The following is an 18,598-nucleotide window of genomic DNA, read 5'->3' on the forward strand; positions in this document are numbered from 1 at the left end:
TGCAGAGTTCCACAGTAGAGACTGGAGTATCTGTACATAGGACAACAAAAAAGCTGTACGCTCCATAGAGTTGGGCTTTATAGCAGCGTGACCAGAAAAAAAAGCCATTACTTTCAGCAACATACAAAATGGCACGTTTTGAGTTTTTACGAAAAGGCATGTGGGAGAATCCCAAAATGTATGGAGGAAGGTGCTCTGGTCTGATAAGACTAAAATGTAACTTTTTGGCCAAGAAAAAGCTATGTCTGCCACAAACCTAACACACCACATTACCCAAAGAACACCATCCCCTCAGTAAAACATGGTGGTGGCAGCATCATGCTGTGGGGATGATTTTCAGCAGTTGGAACCGGGAAACTGGTCAGAGTTGTGGGAAAGATGGATGGTGCTAAAAATTTACCACTCTGTATGTGATTTGAGGCTAGGATGGTGGTTCACCTTCCAACAAGACAATGACCCCAAACACACTGCTAAAGAAACACTTGAATGGTTTAAGGCAGTGGTCTCAAAGTACCGGCCCGCGGGCCATTTGCGGCCCGCGGACCAGTTATAAATGGCCCTCAGGCAGGGTGGAAGTGAGGGGAGCAAAAAAAAAAAAAAAAAAAAAAATTTTTTTTTTTTTTAGCTGGTGCCATCTGGTGGTGAGCCGTTGGTATTACAAGTTATTACCACCAGATGTGAGCTGGCGCCATCTGGTGGTGGCCGTTGGTATTACAAGTTAAGCATTACAAGTTAAACAGCAATTCTAATGTCATTTTACACTATTTTCACTGCCATATTCTTCCCTCTAATTAGAACCCCCAAACATTATATATATTTTTTATCCTAACACCCTAGAGAATAAAATAGCGATCATTGCAATACTTTCTGTTACGCCGTATTTGCGCAGCGGTCTTACAAGCGCACTTTTTTGGGAAAAAATTACACTTTTTTTAATTAAAAAATAAGACAACAGTAAAGTTATCCCCATTTTTTTTTTATATTATGAAAGATAATGTTACGCCGAGTAAATTCATACCCAACATGTCACGCTTCAAAATTGTGTCCGCTTGTGGAATGCCGACAAACTTTTTTACCCTTTAAAATCTTCATAGGCGACGTTTAAAAAAATCTACATGTTGCATGTTTTAAGTTACAGAGGAGCTAGAATTATTGCTCTCACTCTACCAATCGCGGCGATACCTCACATGTGTGGTTTGAACACCGTTTACATATGCGAGCGCTGCTCACGTATGTGTTCGCTTCTGCGCGCAAGCTCGTCGGGACAGGGTGCGTTTTCTGGCTCCTAACTTTTTTAGCTGGCTCCTAGATTCCAAGCAAATTTGTCAAACCCTGACTTACACCAGTGCTGGTGGTAATAATGCGCTCGCTGACACCAGTGCTGGGGGTAATAATGCGCTCGCTGACACCAGTGCTGGGGGTTAATAATGTGTTCGCTGACACCAGTGCTGGGGGTTAATAATGTGTTCGCTGACACCAGTACTGTTGTTTTTGAAGTTTGAAAGTTTGCATGCGGCCCCCCATGGCATATGAAAACTTGTCTTGTGGCCCTCAGGTAATTTGAGTTTGAGACCCCTGGTTTAAGGGGAAACATGAAAATGTGTTGGAATGGCCTAGTCATAGTCCAGACCTCAATCCAATAGAAAATCTGTGGTCAGATCTAAAGATTGCTGTTCACAAACGCAAACCATCCAACTTGAAGGAGCTGGAGCAGTTTTGCAAAGAGGAATGGGCAAAAATCCCAGTGGTAAGATGTGGCAAGCTCATAGAAACTTATCCAAAGCGACTTTGATCTGTGCTAGCCGCAAAAGGTGGCTCTACAAAGTATTGACTTAGGAGGGTGAATAGCTATGCACATTGACTTTTTCTGTTATTTTGTCCTATTTGCAGCTTGCTTCACAATAAAAAAAAAAAAATCTCGAAAGTTGTGGGCATGTTCTGTAAATTAAATGATGCAAATCCTCAAACAATCCATGTTAATTGCAGGTTGTGTGGCAACAAAACACGAAAAATGCCAAGGGGGTAAATATAGGTTTTGCAAGGCACTGTATATCTTGTCATCGGCCACCCCCCGGCTATAAATTCCTTATGGTCCACCTTATAGCTGCCAGTGAGCGCTGACTCACACACTACCTGACAGTTCTGTGTAATATATTACTTGTAGTCATAGTACTAAAGTTGGTAGTGATTAATCTTTAGTAACAGCAATACATCACTAAATATATGGATCAAAAAGTTCTGTATTGAGTAAGTTACACAAATATTATGTACCGGTACTAGCATTTTATAGCAACCAATTGCATATGACTGGAGCATTGTTTTATCATGGAGGATAGATCACTATTTCACGTTTCACACTGTAATTGAGGTATATCTGAAGCCAAAACTTTTTTTTTCAGTTTTGGATAGAGTAGGATAGAGTAGGGGATGGTACCACTCTTCCTAGTAGGAACACAAACAGCAATAATCCGACAGGGGCTGCAATCCCTCAACACTTTGCCTAAAACTAAAATAAATGTTTGGTCTTTACATGTACTTTAAGAAAAGAATGATTGTAATTTGGAGTTGGAAGGAGGCTTTAAGAATTCTATACTAAACCATTCTGTGCCCCATCTCTGGCCATGTGGGCTTCGTCTGTATTTGCTTCCTTATTGACACTATCACTGTCTAAAGAAAATCCTTGCTAATGTCCAACAAGGATTTCTTAAAAAGAACAGTAGAGTCAGGCCGCTTGGACTAGTCAAGTATCCACTAACTCCCTAAAAAAATATATTAAAAAGAAAAAAAAAGTGACATGGCATATTATTCATCTGTGGACTCTTCACACTCTCATATTTGCAGGGGAAAAGTAAAAAAGCAACAACTTTAACCAAAACAACCTTCACAGCAGAAGTATAAGAGCTAGAAATAATAAAAAAAAAAAGACTGTGCAGACGTGTAAATGATGGATAGCATGCATTTCAAATTACACAATGTGTTTATGCAGCATAAGTGACTACTTTATAAACACAGGCAAAAAAATGTGCAAGTGCTCAGATAACAGACTCCCTTTACATAGGCATTATGGCATGCTGCAGTCATTCAGAAGGGAAGAGGTCAAAGCTTAATACTGGAGCTGGCACAAAACTGGTCATGAACCTGCCAGCAGCTCTTGCATATAAAGATCGACATTCTGTTGTCATATAACTGAAGAGCACGAGTGACAAAGATGACAGTGCCTTCTAATTTAGACTTGGTGAGTCACAAAGTCACCTTGAGAGAGTCTGCACCAACTCAGAATCTGTATGTGACCAGTGCCTTAGAATACCAAGGACTAAGCTTTGTGAATCATAAGGAATTTACAATAGGCTTCTCAATGAAATTCCTAGAACTGGACAATATACTTTTTTGCTTTAATGGATTACCAGGATCCGAGCAGTTTGCCTTATGTGGCATAGAAGAGTCCCAGAAATTCAATCTGGTAACCTCCAGCATTCAAAATCTAAAAAGTGCACAAGTTCATTAAAGTTATCAAAAAAGCTGCCCATCGCATAATTGCTCTACCCAGAACTGATGTTTGTTTTTTCACTGGAATTTAAAATCTCAGTTTCTTATATCTTGTGGGGTCCACACTCCTGTGATCTCCATATGTAGTTGTGGTGCCATTTATGGAAAAAGTGGTACTCTCCCTGGTGGACTTGGAGCATACAGTAAACAGTAGAACTAACCATACATAGGTGGGTGGCAGATCTCACCCCTGGAGAAGCCAGCGGAAGATTTAGCCTACCAAACTCGGCTTGTAATTAAAATCAGTTTTTACTGGCCCTTTAAGGAATATGTATAGCTTGTCATAAATTATTCACTAGCACTTGGCACAATTCAACACCTTATAGTACATAAGTTAACAGTAAGTACCAAAATATTCTAAACAAATATCATTGTTGTGAACAAATATATAGCTAATGGCAAAGCAGCCTTAAAAGGCCATACAAATGTATATGAAATCAGTTTAGGTATATAGTAGATTTATACAAAGAAAATAGTATGTAAATGAAAAAAAAAACATGTTACAAAACTGTTATAGTGGAGGAGAGGGGGAAAAAAAGTCAATACTACTGTTTGCATTTAATAAATAGAAAAGTTGTACAAAAGTAATGAGATTTAAAACAAACTTAAACCTAAAATACTGGACAAAAAGTAAATATGAAAAGCTTACCTGTGGCTGGGACATCTTTGCTTGCTATCTTCCTAACACACAGACAGACACAATGCCTCCGTGCTTTCTGTTCCCAGCCTGGACAAATGTGTCTATATATAAGAAGGGGCTGACGTTTGGGGTGGGTGTCACATTAGTATACACATACAGCCTTTTCCAGAGCAGCTAGACACTCAGGATTTGAATCCGAAAGATGACTCCAGTTCAAAGAATTTAAGCAACTGTTTCTTAACTTTGGGTACAAGCTAGAGCAGTAACCACATTTATAAATATATATACATCACTGTTTTCTATATATTACACAGACAAGGCGCCTACAGGCATTAAGGCATTTAAAAGCCTTATTTTTATATTAGGATAAAATCTGTTTATACCAGGGGTCCTCATACTTTTTAGACAAAAGGCCAGTTCACTGTCCATCAGGCTGTCTGTGGGCTGGACTGTTGCCAGTAGTAGTAATAAAATGCCCCCTCATCAGTGGTCAGTAAAATTAATAAATGTCCCTGCGTCAGTGGGAGTAATAAAATGCCCCCGCATTAGTGGTCAGTAGTAATACAATGCCCCTGCATCAGTGGTCAGTAGATGTAATCAATGCCCCTCCATTGGTGGTCAGTGGGAGTAAAAAATGGCTTGGTGTCAGTGGTCATTAGGAGTAATAAATACACTGTGGCGATGAGGATACCAAAATGCCCCAGTACCAGTAGGAATAAAATACCCCTGCATCAGTGATTAGTAGGTGTAATCAATGCCCCCACCATTGGTGGTCAGTGGAAGTAAAAAATGTCTTGGTGTCAGTGGTCATTAGAAGTAATAAATGCACAGTGGCAATGAGAAGATCAAAATGCCCCAGCACCAGTGGTCAGTTAAAATAATACCCTTACATTGTGGACAGTAAAAGTAATGCCTCTGCATCAGTTGAAGTATTTTATCCCCCTATTTTAATGGTCAGTAAGAGTAATAAATGCCATTGTGTCAGTGGTAGTAGTTTATGCAGATATAAGAATGGTGCAAGAAGTATGATCTATGCTGGGCAATACATAGGATATATAGATGTAAAACGAAAGTCTATAAAAGTCCATTAACGTACATCAAGGGTTAATTCTGTTAAGTGCAGAGAAGGGCAACCAAACTGATAAGAGGCATGGAGGAGCTCAGCTATGAGGAAAGATTAGAAGAACTACATTTATTCACTCTTGAGAAGAGGAGAATTAGGGGGGATATGATCTACATGTACAAATACATAAGGGGGTCCATATAGTAAACTTGGTGTTGAGTTATTCACTTTACGGTCAACACTGAGGACAAGGGGGCAGTCTTTGCGTCTAGAGGAAAAGAGATTTCACCTCCAAATACGGAAAGGTTTCTTCACAGTAAGAGCTGTGAAAATGTGGAACAGACTCCCTCTAGAGGTGGTTCTGGCCAGCTCAGTAGATTGCAGAGGGAAACTCTGTGGATAGAACATCTCAATGCCACCATAGTCCCGGGATTGAATGAAAAATTATCTCATACAAACCTTTTCTGTAAATATGCTACTCCCCCCCCCCTTTTTCTATTGGTTAATGTTTATGCTTCCTCTGCTGCGGTCCCGTTTTCTGGTGCTTTGTGCATGTCCATTTGTTGTCCCTTAGTGCCCTGCAGGACCTCCGGGTCTCTATGCCCTCTTATGAATGCCCCTAATTGTATTCCTCAAACTCGTAATATGGTGATACTTAGAGTTTATTTCTCTAATGGTTCCAATTGTCAATTTGTTATACCCTTTTTGTGTACCTTTTATCTAAATGTCTCTATGACTGTCTGCTGTCTTTGTTTATCTGCTACCTATAGGTCATGTGACACCACCTCGGCTCTACACTTCACCCTATTGGCGAACGAGTGTCCATCCTGATCGAGATATCCAATGGCTATTCCCGACTTGCATCAGCAGACCTGGCCCCACGGCCAATGGGTTCTGCCGTTGCGCACTAGCCTTCACATGCTCTGCGCAGTGTGGATGAGCTGACCCTGTCACGTCACACGCTGCACACTCCAGCAGCATCAGTGTATGGCAGGGTTGGTAAACACATTTAAACGGCTCCCATGTGAGCCGTTTCTGTGAGTCGTGACGGTCTCTCCCTGGGGTACTAGTGCATAGGTAAGCGCTATGCTATGCTGCCTGTTTATCCATTGTAGACTATCCCCTATACATTAATAGATGTGTGTTTATAACACCGCTTTGTGTGTGCTTTTTCCTCTGCGTCCTTTAGCCTTTGGTCCCTTTTGGCGGCGTATATTGGTGCTTGTGGTGTCAGCCCTGTACTTCCATTGTCAGCTGCACCTTTAATCTTCATATTGTGCCTGCCTTTACATTGCTGCCCCAGTAATCCCAGCCTCTTCTAGACTGTGGCAAGACACAGTAACTGTATGGTGGTGGTGGCCTTCTCATTGTATGGTTATGGGTCCTTCCTCCCCCTTCCTCCCTCCCTCCCCCACTCTATTTCCCCTCCCTTCTCTTTCTTCCCCCTTTCCATACCATCACGTGGCGGCCCCCTATAACCTTATCTTTAAAATTGTGTAGCTTAATATGATTAATTTATTTTCATTAGAGAGTGTGATGCAATTGCCTATATGCTTCAGTCTAATGCTCTCCCTGCTAACTTAATGCTGTGGGTTACAGGTAACAGGTGTTTTCATGTGTGATTCATCTCTCTCTGTGAACACTGTTCATATGTTAAATAAGGCTAGCTTTTGAAAGGCCTTTAATTGTGTGATAACCCTGTCTACAACCTAGTGATTCTCAGAGGTGTTAATAGGTGTCAAACTGGATACAGACGAAACGTCTGCTTAGGAAACTCAGTGTGTGAAGGTGGTTTGTTGTTTAAGGAATGTGCAGTGATTAGACATGATAATTGTCGGTCGGTGCCGACCTGCCTGGAATGTTTTAGTAATTAGCCTTAGTGTGTGATTAGGGGGGGTGGAGATTTCATTGTTGCTTCAATGTCTTGGACTGTATAAAAAGCTGAGAAGAAAAACCATTAAAGTCTTGGTTCCAGCATCCAGTCTTGACTCATGTGTGGGGGATCCTGTGATGTTCTTGTATGGAGAGGAGGGAATGTTTGACGGGGATATCACACAATCCCCCTCGTTCGCCGCGGGGGGTACTTTTTGAGCCGTTGCGCAGTCCATGAGCCTTATCTGGTGAGCAGACCAATATAATGCTTTTGACATTGATCATATTCATGATGTTAAAATGCTTCATCTCTATATGTATTATGTTTGTGTTCTTGCTAGTTTATATCTATTGCATTATGTATTATACAGACCTGCCTGAAGAAGTGGTGTTAACCGCAAAACCGGTTGAGGCTTTCACCTTTCTCCACAACAGACACGTGACGGTATTCCATTATTAACAAATGCTGTTTCCTATCGTGGGGTTTGGCTCAAACGTTTTTAATTCTGTATAGTTCATGTGTAATAAATATTTTTTATATTATTTACTTGTGTTATCAGTACCTAGAAAAGTCCAAATCAACATCCCTATGCTTGGTGACCATTCATGGGTTAGACGGCACTAGCAGCCCTAGCCCTATGCTCATCCGGTTCAATTTTCTATCACTTATCATGGATGATGGTACTTGTTTACTTTAAGATTGACAAGTTTTAACTGGGGCTATACTCCAAAATTTTGGTGTACTAATTAATCTGTGGCACGAAAAGTTTCTGGCAGAGTCTTCTACAGGTCCTGGTATGAGGGTTTTCTCGAATGGAACCCTTGATAAACCTGAAGGTTGTCACAACTTGCCCGCCATGATGGGTGAAAGCTGGAACTACTTTTAGTAGCTTTTCCTGCAGCGTGGATAAGGTAAGAAGAGGATCATTTATTTTGTATTATCTTCTGTGAGTAGGAGGTCTTTCCTGGTTTTCGCCACTGGAGGGAGTAAGTGCATACCTGGTGTATTCTTACATAAGCCATCCAGGAACAAGCTCCGTGAAGTCGGTCAAATTTAAAACACCACTAATCTCCTTCCGCTGCAGGCTCTGCCACAAAAACGCATACAGGGGTCCACAATGATGCCCCCAGTAATATCTCCCCCCTTTCCTCGTTCTCCTGGGCGCTACCATGACAAAGGCGTCAGGAGCGCGCTTTTAGCTGTCTTAGTGAGACATGGATAGGGGAAGGGCTGTGGTTGCTAGTCCCCGTGCGCAAACGAGGAACACCTGTGTGCAGGCGCCAAAATGCTGGTTTAAAAAGCCCAGCACACCAGAAGCCTTCTGTAAAGCGGTATGGACACAGAGCTGTGGGCTGCAAGCATCCCTGTGGATTGAACCAGGCAAACTTAAGACTCATAATCGGCATTAGGTTGTGCAGTGAGCTGATATTTTGTGTATTGTAAGACTATAGCACAACAGTGATTGCAGTAAGGACTATGTGCCCGAGAAGAGGTTCAAGGGCTAGTAAAAGAGGCACCAGAAAATTCCTGCGTACGGTTAAGGATTCTGAGCTTGCCTGCAGTTTACCATCCCTCTGTGTCAGCCCGATAGCAGCCTCACAGGATGAGCCCCTGTCTGGTTTTGCAGCTTCTCCTCTGGCAGCTCCTGTATACGTCACTGAGGATGCTTTAAAAGTTGCTTTGGATGGCTTAGAAGGAAGGACTGCTACTATTATCGCAATCGCCTTGAAAGATAGCAGAAAACAGGGTAGATTCCCTTCATCTGCTCTGACTCTCTCATCAAACGAGCCTTCTGAGGGTGAAAAATCCCTCTCTGGAGATTTGCAGTCCGAGGATGAGAGGATTCCTGCTACCTCTCAGTCACTAAAGATGCAGGTGCAATATTATGCAGAGATGATGCATGCCACTTACAAATTGCCTCCTGTTGAAGCTTCTAGGCCCTCTGTTTCCTCTTTGGGATCTCGGAAATCCCCACAGGCTGCATACGCGTTTCCAGTTCATCCCTTGCTGGATAAACTGATGTATGATGACTGGGTTCACCCAGATACACCGTTTTCTCCTCCTAGGCAGTTTTCCCTCCCTTATCCTATGGAGGAAGGTTTCACTAGGAAATGGGGGTTACCTGCTATAGATGCAGCTATTTCTTGTGCAAACAAAAACCTGACCTGTCCTATAGACAATGCGCAGGGTTTTAAGGATCCAACTGATAAAAAGCTGGAGTCCCTATTAAAAGCCTCCTCTTCCATGGCTGGGGCTGAAGTACAACCTGCAGTTTCAGCCATTGGTGTATGTCTGTTCCTCAAGGAACAAATTAAGCAGATTATTAACTTCCTCCCTACAGAGGAGATTGAGGTTTACAAGGACGTTCTTAAGGCCTTGTGTTTTGCGATTGATGAGCTTATGGACTCTGTTCAGCAAGCATCCCGCTTGAATCTCCTGCAGGTACACATGTGCAGGTCCCTTTGGTTAAAACAGTGGGAGGCCAAGGTTTTTTGCAAGAAATACTTGGCAGCGTTGCCCTTTGGGGGAGGATGCCTGTTTGGGGATGACCTGGATAAATACATCCAAAAGATTACCGGAGGCAAGTCTACCCTGTTGCCGGTTAAGAAGAGTAAACGTCCATCATTTAAGCATACTCTTTCTCCAGCCTCTGGGACCTCATTTTCCAGGCAGTGCCGATGGCCTCCCCGGTCTAACACTAGGGGAAAGGCCCAGAGCCAAGCCCAAGGGCAGAAACGAACTTGGGGTTCAAAGTCTAAGCAGACCCCCAAAACTACCCTATGAAGGGATGCCCCGCTCGGCCGAGTGGGGGGAATGCTGCTGCAATTTGCAAACGCCTGGCAGAACGAAGTTCAGGACAAGTGGGTCATCTCCACAGTGTCCTAAGGCTACAAGCTAGAATTCAGAGAACTTCCACCACCCCGTTTTCTGAGATCAAGAGTTGCCAAAGATGCAGAAAAAAAGAAGGCCTTTACTCTTGGCCTTGGAACACCTGTTGTCCCAAGGGGTAATCTTGGAGTTAGCCCCAGAGGATCGGGATGTCAGACCTATTCTAGATCTGAAAAGCCTGAATCAGTTCCTGAACATTCGTTCCTTCCGCATGGAGTCTGTCCGTTTAGTTGTTTCCACCCTTCAGGGAGGAGAATTCCTGGCATCAATAGATATCAAAGATGCATATCTACATGTGCCAATATTCCCCGGTCACCAAAGATTTCCAAGGTTTGCGGTGGATCAGTGCCACTTTCCGTTTGTGGCCCTTCCTTTTGGGCTGGCTACAGCACCTCGAGTGTTCACAAAAATACTGGCCCCGACCCTAGCAAGGCTAAGGGCACGAGGCATAGCAGAAACAGCCTACCTGGACGATCTGTTAATCATAGATCAGTCCGCCGCACGCTTGGGACACACAATGTGCACAGCACAGTGGAATATTTAGAGTACCTAGGCTGGGTCCTCAATCTGGAAAAATCCTCCTTGCAGCCTCAAAGAAGGCTGGTGTACTTGGGCATGATTATAGACATGTCCCAAAGCAAGGTATTACTTCCCAAGCCAAGGGCAAAACCCATAGGAGACTTGGTCCGAGTGATAAAGGCCTTCTATCCATCTATGCATGAGATTATTGGGAAAGATGGTAGCCTCATTCGAGGCTATTTCTTAGGCCCAGTTTCACTCAAGACCATTACAGGGCAGAATTCTGTCAGCTTGGAACAAAGATGTTCAGGCCCTGGATCTTCCTATAATCTCCAAAGGTTCGCCAGAGCCTTAAATTGGTGGTTACTTCCCCAAAATCAGTCAGAAGGGAAATCCTTCACTCCCAGGGGAAGTGGTCTGGGGCAGAAAAGCTCCTGTCCATCAACATTCTGGAGATTCAGGCAATTCATTTGGCCCTCAAAGTTTGGTCTTACAGACTGCAAGGTTGGCCTGTTCTGATTTAGTCTGACAATGCTACAGCCGTGGCCTATATCAATCACCAAGGAGGCACCAGAAGTCTGGATGCCCAAAAAGAGGTGAATCACATCCTGGCCTGGGCAGAAAGGCATATTTCTCGCATGTCTGCGGTCTTCATTCCAGGGGTAGAAAATTGGCAGGCGGATTTTTTAAGCCGCCAGCAGCTGAGTCCAAGAGAATGGTCTCTACACCCCGACATTTTTCAAATCATATGTCAGAAATGGGATGTGGACCCGTTGGCTTCCAGGTTCAACCCAAAGCTGGACAGCTTTGTGTCAAGAACAAGAGATCCCTGTGCTTAAGGTTCAGATGCCCTGACAATCTTATCCGATCAGCATTCCCTCCAGTTTCGCTTCTCCCACGATTCCTTCAGAGAGTCAAGAGGGAAAGAAAGTCTGATTTTGGTCACCCCGGCGTGGCCCAGGAGACTCTGGTACGCAGAAATCATAAGGATGGCAGTAGGAATGCCCTGGGTTCTCCCACTACGCTCAGACCTACTGTTGCAGGGTCCAATATTCCATCCTGCCTTACAAAGTCTAAATTTGATGGTTTGGCTGTTGAGACCCACATTCTGAGGAAATGTGGGCTCTTAGGGCCAGTTCTATCCACTCTGGTTAATGCTAGGAAGCTGGCCTCCAGGCTCATCTATTACAGAATCTGGAAGGCATATGTTTCCTGGTGTGAACCCAGAAGATGGCATCCTAGGAAGTATGCCATTAATAAGATTCTTGCCTTTCTTCAGTTGGGCTTAAATATGAAGTTGGCTTTGAGCACGATCAAGGGCCAAATCTCAGCCTCGTCTGTATTCTTTCAAAAACCGCTTGCCTCTCATTCCCTAGTCAGGGCCTTTGTTCAGGGTGCACTGCGTTTGAATCCGCCGGTTAAGGCTCCTGTGTGCCCATGGGATTTGAATTTGGCTTTATCTGTTTTACAGAAACTACCTTTTGAACCTTTACACTGGGTTTCTCCAAGTCTGTTGACATAGACACAGTTTTTTCTTGTAGCCATATCCTCAGCAAGGAGGGTATCGGAATTGGCAGCTCTTTCATGTAAAGAACTGTATACAATTGTTCATGATGACAGGGTGGTGCTGCGTCCTCATCCAAACTTTCTTACCCAAGGTGGTTTCAGGTTTCCATCTGAATCAAGATATAGTCCTACCGTCTTTTTTCCAGATCCGCAGTCTACGGAGCAAGAGAATCTACACTCTCTAGATATTGTAAGAGCGGTAAAGGTTTATCTGCAAGCTACGGCTCAGATAAGGAAGACTGATTGTCTGTTTATTCTGCCACAAAGAAGGGCCAGGCAGCGTGAAAATCCACTATTGCACGATGGATTCGACAAGTCATTATTCAGGCCTATGGTTTAGAAAATAAAATCCCTCCTTTTCAGGTGAAAGCGCACTCGACAAGAGCAGTTGGTGCTTCATGGGCAGTGCATCACCAGGCCTCCATGGCTCAGATCTGTAAGACTGCTACTTGGTCTTCGGTCCATACATTTACTAAATTCTACCAGGTAGATGTGAGAGGGTACGAGGATGCTGCCTTCGGGCGTAGTGTGCTGCCTTCGGGCGTAGTGTGCTGCAGGCAGCAGTATAGATCCTCTGGCTCGATGGCAGTCTTATTTTGGATCGGTCTCCCTCCCTCAAATTTTAGCATTGCTATGGGACATCCCATTAATTAAGGCTCTGTTTCCTGTGTTGCATGATCAAGAAAATATAATTTTTTAATACAGCTCACCTGTAAAATTATTTTCTTCGGAATACATCACGGGACACAGTGCTCCCACCCCTCTTCAGAGGTAAACATGGAACACTTATTGCTTTTCTACAAAACTGAGGTACTCTCCACTTGGGAGGGGTTATATAGGGGAGGAACTCAATTTTATTTGGGTTTGCCAGTGTCCAATAACCTGTGGTGACTACATTAAGTAATTAAGGCTCTGTGTCCCGTGATGTATTCACAAGAAAAGGATTTTACAGGCAAGCTGTATTAAAAAATCTATTTTTTCCCCCAGGAGCAACTTTAAACTCTCAAATCTGTCCAGAAGTCGATTAACTCTTTTCTTTTGCATGATAGTCATCAGTCTGATGACAGTCTCCTTCCAGGCCTGCCTATTTGCACAGTTCCACTTGAGACCCCTACAACTCAACATCTTGTCATTGTGGAAGAAATTGCTTTAGTCTCTGGACAAAGCAATTTGCTTGTTGCCAAGGATCAAGTTGTCTCTGTTCTGCTGGCCCACTAATTCAGCTTTGGATTTTGTTAACACATATCCTTCCGATCTCTTCAAGAATCCTCACAATTGAAGGCAGCCTTGAAGGCTCAGGAAGATTCAAAGAGGCAAGAGATGTAGAAAAGATTCTGTTGCTGACAAGACTTCAAGTTCCATACTTGTCAGCATTTTACATCCAAAATGTGGAAATTAGGCAGGCTGACATTCTCAGCCTCCAGTTCCTGGACTTGAGGGGACAGGGCTCTATATCTGGAGGGGTTTTAGGGAGTGAGATGCTATATGTGGACCTGTTGGCCTGCACATTCAATGACAAACTGGACTGGTTTGTCTCCAGGGGCAAAGCGGCTCAGTGGCATCAGTACAGCCTAATCTACAAATTTTCCTCCCCTAAAATTCCTCATCTGCTACACAGGATAGAGATAGCAGGAATTCCGGAGATCCTTATAGCTCCAGGCTGGACTAGGTGGATGTGGTTCTTTGACCTGATCATACTCCCAGCACACTGTCCATTGGGCCTTTCAAACTTTCATCCTAGAGAATATTCTGTGGGTCCTTTCTTGACCATTTTACAATTTGGCCTGGATGAGAATTTTGCCCCGAATACCATTAAGGGTCAAATCTCAACAACTGGAATCTTGTTCTAGAGGCCGCTAGTCTCCTATTCTTTAGTACAAGTTGCCTCATGTGGCTCTCCCTGTACATTTGAACTTGATTTTCTCAACACTTCAACAACCACTGTAACGGACCTATGAACTATTCTGAGCTCAAAGGGTTAATTGTAGAGTGACTTTTTCCACTGCTGAATGCTAATATTCCCTTTGCATAGCTAATGGGCTCTCCTTTGTGTAGTTACAGCCTCCTGCCAGGTGTATGCTAACGTGATGATGTGTGAGTGTGTATTGTTCTAAAGGTTAATTGAATTCTATTGAGAAAGGAATGTGCCTGGCCAGGTCATGTTAAGTGGGTCTCGGTGCCGGAATGTCTAGAGACTGATTGATTCAAGGAGATGTCATTATTTCAAAGTATCTGTGTGAAGGGGGGCGGAGATTGTCATTGTTCCTGTCACAGTTGTAACCACATATAAGCTAAGGAAAATGTCCCATTAAATCAGTCCTGCTTGACTCTTCAAAACGTAGCCCCGTCTCGTTTCTTGAAAGGGCGTTCGATGGGATATACCGGTGGTACCTGCATATCGCCACTTGCCAGGGAAAAGGACTTCTGCAACGGCTGATACCCTCTCACTAGCCCGGGTAGCCGTTACATTGGTTGGCAGCAGTGGGATGGTCCTTTTAGCCAAAGAGCAAGTGCTGAATGGAGTCGCAGTACGCCAGGCTGAAAAGATCCACACTAAAAGATTTATTAGAGAGTCGTGGTAGGAGCGCCAGCAACAGACCACGGAGGGAGCTGATAGCGGACCTGCTGGAGCTGGACGAAATGGATGGATCCATGGAAGGAACTGAGCCTCTTGCACCAGTCAGCGAGGAAGATGTAATTACTGGGATTGTACAGCGGAGATTATCCTTGTATCCAGAAACGTCTGTGGAACTAATCAACCAGCTGTTCCCGGGAAGCAAGGGAAGAGATACAAACTAAGAGGGGACAAGAACTGGAACTGGTAAGAGCAAGACAGCCAATTACACATGCAGTTCCTACTCCCCCACCCGCGGCTACAGGAAAGAAAATACCGTTCACTGCATTTAAAGCTTTTGTAGAAAGTGAGGAGGAAATCGATGGATATTTGGCGGATTTTGAGAGGCAGTGCTCACTACACCAGGTACCACCCAGACCAATGGGTCACTATTTTGTCTGGGAAATTGTCGGGCAAAGCCAACGAAGCATTTCGGGCTCTCGCTCCAGAGGATATTTTACAATATCAGCAAGTTAAAAAGCCGCTGCTAACCCGATATGCCGTAACGCCAGAAGCCTACCGCCGGCTCTTCCGGGAGTCCAAGAAGAAGGCTGTGGACTCCCACATGGAATGGGCCAACCAGTTACAAAGGGTGGCATCCCTTTGGGTCCAAGGGTGCAAGGCCAACACCGGGGAGGAAGTATTGCAGCTGTTCCTAATGGAACATTTCTTCCCAGACCTGGCCGCAGACATACAAGACTGGGTACGAGATCGCTGTCCCGCTAACTTAAACGAGGCGGCTCGGCTAGCAGATGAGTACGCGGAGACAAGGAAGGTAAGCCAGGATACTACACGGCTGGCTCAGAAGATAGAACCGCGTACTCCAACCGTCACCCCACGCCCAGAGTTTCGGGCTTCAGTCCCACCACGTCCTCGGGGGCCTAGCAACTACCCCCGGGATTCGCCTAGGGTGACGTGCCATCACTGCAGCGACACGGGACATATTGCTCGTTATTGCCCTTTGAGAGCTACAAATAACAACTGGAGACGCACAACACCCAACACAGAGGTCACTCCATCACGTCCCTCTGCGGCCCACTGCCTGGAGACCGAGGGGGGCCCTGAGGAATGTCTGGGAATTTGGTATGAGGCAGACCCAATACAAGCTGCCTCGCCGGATAACCGTCAGCATCACCGTCAGGAGGTACGGGTGAATGGACAAGTAGCACAAGGCCTAAGAGATTCCGGGACTACTATCACTCTGATTCAAAAACACCTGGTAAAACCAGAGAACGTGTCCACTCGCACAGTTGCCGTCCGGGTCGCAGGGGGTGCTGTATTTCGCGTACCCACCACCCGGGTGCACTTAGACTGAGGAGCCGGGTCAGGAAAGACCACAGTTGGTATCATGGACAACCTACCTGCCGAGGTGGTGCTGGGCAACGACATTGGCCCTCTGACTTCAGCTTATTTACCTACACCTGCTGCTGCTTGTCCCGTGACCACCCGCGTTGCTGGAATCAACTCGCTTGCTGCTGAGACCTGGGTAAGACTACCTTCCCTGACATGTACTGTAGATCCGGCACAATATCACAGTCTAAAATGGGAATGTGACAAGTTGGCCAGTGAGAAATCAGAGATGCAACGACACTGTCATGTATTATGAGATGTCCCGTGGCTTGAACATTGAAATGCACAAACAGGCGGAAATTGTCAAAAGATTAAATGGGATTTGCATCCAGGTGGTGCCGTATCTGTCCCAAGAGCATCAGCAACAGGTTTTGGGAGCCATTGAGAGAGCAAAGCAAGTGACTGTTCCAGAACTGAATTCTATTATTCACCGTCACCATCAGCTACCGACCTGGTAAGCCAATGGGAATGCCGACGGACTGTCCAGGCAAACGGAACTTTTACCTTAACAGCAGACCGGACATCCCCAAGTTGACCCGAAAAGGATCAATCCGGGTCTGCCGGAGTAATCCACAAAAGGGGAGTAGTGTAACGGACCTATGAACTATTCTGAGCTCAAAGGGTTAATTGTAGAGTGACTTTTTCCACTGCTGAATGCCAATATTCCCTTTGCATAGCTAATGGACTCTCCTTTGTGTAGTTACAGCCTCCTGCCAGGTGTATGCTAACGTGATGATGTGTGAGTGTGTATTGTTCTAAAGCAGGGATATGCAATTAGCGGACCTCCAGCTGTTGCGGAACTACAAGTTCCATGAGGCATAGCAAGACTCTGACAGCCACAAGCATGAAACCCAGAGGCAGAGGCATGATGGGACTTGTAGTTTTGCAACAGCTGGAGGTCCGCTAATTGCATATCCCTGTTCTAAAGGTTAATTGAATTCTATTGAGAAAGGAATGTGCCTGGCCAGGTCATGTTAAGTGGGTCTCGGTGCCGGAATGTCTAGAGACTGATTGATTCAAGGAGATGTCATTATTTCAAAGTATCTGTGTGAAGGGGGGGCGGAGATTGTCATTGTTCCTGTCACATTTGTAACCACATATAAGCTAAGGAAAATGTCCCATTAAATCAGTCCTGCTTGACTCTTCAAAACGTAGCCCCTTCTCGTTTCTTGAAAGGGCGTACGATGGGATATACCGGCGGAACCTGCATATCGCCACTTGCCAGGGAAAAGGACTTCTCCAACGGCTGATACCCTCTCACTAGCCCGGGTAGCCGTTACATTACCACCAATTGAACCTATTAGGGATATTCTTCTTTCTAAGCTTACAGGGTTGATTTTGTCGCAATGACCTCTGCAAGGTAGGCATCTCAACTGGCAGCCTTGTCTTGTAATGAACCTTTTATGATCTCACACAGAGACAATATGGTTATGAGCCCTTGTTTTTCTTTCTAAGGTGATTTCAGCCTTTCACTTCAACCAATACATTGTTGTACTGGAGATTGACAGAGGGATGGAAATACATTAGAAGGATTTTTACCTTCATTGTCTTGATGCAGCTGGTGCATCATGAGTTTTACCAGGTGGATTTTTTAAACCTTGTGTAATACCAGCTTTAGACACAAGGTCCTTTGAAGCAGCTCTGAGTTACAGGCCGTCTCAAGTTTTTTTTTTGTTTTTAGTTTAGTGGACCTTTTCGTTTTCTGTTGCCCGCCCCACAGCTGGACTGCTTTTGGACTTCCCAAAATGTCTCCGAATTCAGTGTCCCTTAATTGCGAGAAAGGAAATAGAATTTGTGTGTCCACCTAAAAATCCCTTTGTTGGCGTTTAACCCTCTATGTTTATGGTCATGTTCTTTGTAACACAATTTAAACATGGAGGGGCATGTCAAAACACTGGGAGGGGCAGTGAGGAGTGCCCCAGCCAGGGACAAGTGCACTGCTGCATGGCATGACAGCTCTAGAAATCAGGTCAGTTCAATGGCAGCAAAGGAGATCGCTACATCCATCACTGTGTGATCAGAACTACAGGTGACATTGAGGGTGTGTCCATCTTTTTATTTTATGCATATCCTGGAAGAAACACCCACGGCCTTCACCTGCCCTTACATAAAATGGCTGCCCACACAGGACAGGTAAGCAGTGTGCTATTAAATTACATTAAAAAAAATACAAACGGCTTTTAAAAATAAACTTGTAACCATATCATTGCCAATATCTGTGGATTTTTCACTGAAAATCCTTTATAAAGCCTTAAAGCATTACTTAGGCCAAACGTTTTTTTGTTGTTTTATATAGAAAAGGAAATTATTAAAAGCCCTATGAGTGATTCTTTCTGCTGTCTGTGTCCCATTGGGGAAATCCCCCTTCATAGTTTTCACCAAAACTAGTATCCTTGCCTATCCAGATAACAAATGTAAATTCTTTGATTTCCCATCACTTTCTGCTCAGTGACAATGGTCATCAAGAGAAATACAGAGGGCGATTCTCCCCAAATGTGGAAACAGACAGCAATACACAAGCTTGACAGATGTCCTGCC

The 18,598-nt window shown here is 44.4% G+C and overlaps 1 protein-coding gene across 1 annotated transcript in view; it reads right to left on the reverse strand.

Annotated features, from left to right (window-relative positions):
- Positions 1 to 18,598, reverse strand: part of LOC120945342 (store-operated calcium entry regulator STIMATE-like) — a 101,951-nt gene that overhangs the window by 9,960 nt on the left and 73,393 nt on the right. The gene's annotated exons all lie outside the window — the stretch shown is intronic.

Source organism: Rana temporaria, chromosome 7, assembly GCF_905171775.1.
Source record: "Rana temporaria chromosome 7, aRanTem1.1, whole genome shotgun sequence".
NCBI classification, from domain to species: domain Eukaryota; kingdom Metazoa; phylum Chordata; class Amphibia; order Anura; family Ranidae; genus Rana; species Rana temporaria.